Raw genomic sequence first — 3,659 nt, 5'->3', positions numbered from 1 at the left:
TGATAGATTATGGCAAGTTGATGAATAAGACATCAAAAGAAGGGAATTCAGCACAGTCATATTCTTCTCTAACCGGAGAGCGAGAGAGACTGAGAGGGGGAGAGGGGGGGGGGGGGGGGGGTAGCACGTGTGCGTCGCATGCTTCGCCGAATACGATACAGAGAGCACGAAACAGGGATCGGTGTATCCGAAAAATGGACTAAAACTTTCCATCAAACTATATTTTGTTGTCTGCAGCAATAGCTAGCACCAATCTGCGCCACAACGTGCAATCAGATTACACAATCCAAGTCTGGGGTGCGTCCCGTTTCATTCAAGTGCCTGTGGCTCTGACCTTGAGTGATGGATAAATTTAGGTGCACCGACGCACGTTTGGCCAATCAGCGTCCTCCTTTTATTCCGGTGTCGGCATCGCGGGAAATGGTGCTGCGTCACCCGCAACACAAGCGGATTAGTGTGTCCCGCTTATGTAAAACGGATCTTACACATTTCGACGTAGCGCCGTGCTACACAGCGAATATTGCCCACGTGGGGGACTCTTCAGTCTTCATAATGTCCACCCCGGTGGCACAAGACGCAGGTAAGTGAGATTCTTTTCTGCTGCCCCGCTGATCGGCTACGGTTGGGCTTGATTTTGCAACACATGATCGTCTTGACTTTACCCATGCAGTTCGTCGTTCAGGTTCATCGGGTTTGAGGAAACCGGTAGCGTGGTGGACTTCGTCGATTTTTAACGGGGGGTGGGGGGGGGGGGGGGGGGGATTGGTGAGGAGTCGAGATCTAGTATCATTGCCAGTGATTGATGTTTTGGGTTAAAATTTAGTAGTTATTTACAGGATTAGCCTACACCATACAAATACCTGCACAAGTTTTGAAGGCTTTGGCTGTATACAGTACGCGGTCTGTCGTTTAGTGATTTACAGACATTGTTTAAGAAACCTGGTGATAAACATTGTGTAACTATGGTGATTGTGTACTTTCGGGCAGGTGGCCTAGTGGTTGGGATGTGAGCCGCCAAGTAATGAAGGCTACCAGTAAGTTCGTCACACGGTAGATTCGTCAGTCACGGGTGACGAACTTGGTTACCGGCAGGGTGGGCGGCTGTTTATGCTTAGAGCTTATAAGATAAGATAAGATAAATTTGCAGATGTCTAAGGCCGCGAGGCCTATATCTGATCTTTTGACCAGTACTATTAACTTTCCTAACTTTGAGATGCTTTCAGATGTTTGATTTGTGGGAGAGATTCAAGATTCACATTTTTTAGAGAGAGAGAGAGACTGAGAAAGAGACAGAGAGAGAGGGAGAGAGACTGACAGAGAGACGGAGAGAGAGTTCTCAATTGAGCAGTTTTCACTGACACGGCACAGTCCGAGCGTTTTTATTTTAAAACGCGAGATCTACTCATTGAGCAGTTCTCAACTGAGCAGTTTTCACTGACACGGCACAGTCCGAGCGTTGTTATTTTAAAACCCGAGATCTACTCATTGAGCAGTTCTCAACAGCCTGTAGTCTGAGAGAGGGAGCGAGAGAGAAAGCCTGAAAGAGAGAGAGAAAGCGAGAGAGAGAGAGAGAGAGAGAGAGAGAGAGAGAGAGAGAGAGAGAGAGAGAGAGAGAGAGAGAATAAACAATAGAGAGAGGGAGAGAGAGAGAGAGAGAGAGGGGGGAGGTGCAAGGTTGTACAGGGCCGGACTAGGCGAAGAGGAGGGGGGGGGGGGGTTGCCAGTGGTGGCCCAGGGGGATGTCCCCCCCGGCCCCTGGCGGTAGGGGCGGATCAGTTCATTTTATGACTGTTTTTTTTCAAAAGTATATTGTGAAGATATATATATATATGGGTGTGAAGGCGCGAAGCGCCGAGCCGACGGCGCGAAGCGCCTAGCTTGCTAGGGGGGTCTGGGGGCATGCCCCCCCGGAAAATTTTGAAAAAAAGGATGCAAAATGGTGCAATCTGGTGCATTCTGAGGATGATCATTACCAGTTTCAGGCAGCAGATTTTGTCACTGATTAATACCCCAAAAATTGAAACTCAATGTAAAATAAAGAAATGCATACCTCATTCAATATTTTTATTTTTTGGCTGGGGGGGGGGGGGGTCCGGAAACCCTAGAACCCACCCCCCCCCCTCGTTGTGGGGGTCAGGGGGCGAAGCCCCCTGAAGCTGACGGGTAGGTCATATTCTGAGATAAGAAAATGGTCGCTCCTTGCATAAAACGGCATAAAATAAGCAATAATAAAAACAAAATTAAATAAGTAAGGTACATGTTTAGGCTAGGGGGGGGGTTGCGCAACCCCCATAACCCCCCCGGTAGTCCGGCCCTGTTGTATTACCATTACATAACAGCCGCGCTCGGCCTACTGTGGCGAAGTTACCTGGACCGGTGACGAATCTACCGTGTGACGAACTTACTCAAGTTACTGGTAGCCGTAATGAAGTATATGCATGAAAAAGATCTTGTAGTTGTATTCCATGTCAGACTGAGTTTGGTGGTTTATAGAAAAACAGAAACAACCAGCACAAATCCCACCGCAGTCGATGTATGACTGCCTAAATGGCAAGGAAAAAACAACCATCCACATTAATGCCTACACGTGCCTGTAGATGAGTTAATCATTTAATGAGGGAGTCATGCAGCCCATGAACGCAAAATATGAGGATGATTGCATGAGTATACAATATGATCACATGGGCCGGGCACTGCATGTCTGCAGCCTGACTCAAAAGGTTGTAATAACAAATGATCCTGTGTGATAACAAATGATCTTGTGTGATAACAAATGATCCTGTTTTGATGCTTTTTAAAATTTTTTTTTTACAAAATATGCAATAAAAAAAGTCTAGGGTCGGCGGGAAAAAACTAGGTAGGGTCGGGTGACCAGAAACATACAACTTTTTTTTGTTGGCCTTATGGTATCGGATATGAACTTCAATGAAGTGAAGTGCATCTCAGGATCTGCTCTTTTGGGGATGTTTATGTTTTTTGTACAGATGTTCACACATCTCTGATGCCCTTTCAAATTTACCAACAGGAAACTACACCACATGCTATTGAGACTGTGCCAAAAGGTCAGGTGTCATGTCTACTGTCCCGAATGACACACGATTGCTGACATTTCACCATTGCCAACAGAATAAACAAATAAGAAATAGGTAGAAAATGAATGTGAAAACTGACTTTAATTGTTGATCAGTATTTTCTATACCACTAACAAATAATCTACTTGCACATAGCTGTTTGGCAAATGTATGTTGCATGGGACACACTGACATGAAAGTGGAAGATGTTTTTCCCTCTAGAGAAACTACATATCAAGTTACACTTTTTGTGCTCTTCCATTCCAGTTGGCAATCAATTGTTAACGCATGTTATTAGAAAAAATAGAACGAAAACAGATTAGATAGAATGAAAAATGTACTGGTGATGTCATTTGGGACATACTGACATGAAAACGTCACCTTTTGGCACAGTCTCTATTGCTAACTTCGAACTCAGTTGCTAAATCACTTCCTTTGAGTATTATTATCACCAGGATCTTGTCCTACTCCAACTGCATAGCTATCACTTGGTTTAAACAGGCACTCTTTTTGATGAAACATGAGAAGCGTAGTTAAATTAGCAGAGAGACATGCTCAATGATGTCAAGAGAGAGTGAGTATGTAATT

The 3,659-nt window shown here is 45.0% G+C and overlaps 1 protein-coding gene across 1 annotated transcript in view; it reads left to right on the top strand.

The window, feature by feature from the left end:
• The first annotated feature begins 420 nt into the window (after positions 1 to 420).
• The window catches only part of LOC138965276 (oxidative stress-induced growth inhibitor 1-like), a 52,946-nt gene continuing 49,707 nt past the window's right edge, over positions 421 to 3,659 (top strand). Inside the window, exon 1 of the mRNA XM_070337409.1 lies at positions 421 to 580. The gene's annotated coding sequence lies outside the window, so the exon portion shown is untranslated. The remainder of the gene's footprint in view (positions 581 to 3,659) is intronic.

Source organism: Littorina saxatilis, linkage group LG1 (genome assembly GCF_037325665.1).
Source record: "Littorina saxatilis isolate snail1 linkage group LG1, US_GU_Lsax_2.0, whole genome shotgun sequence".
Taxonomy (NCBI): domain Eukaryota; kingdom Metazoa; phylum Mollusca; class Gastropoda; order Littorinimorpha; family Littorinidae; genus Littorina; species Littorina saxatilis.
This window is presented reverse-complemented; position numbering and strand designations above follow the sequence as displayed.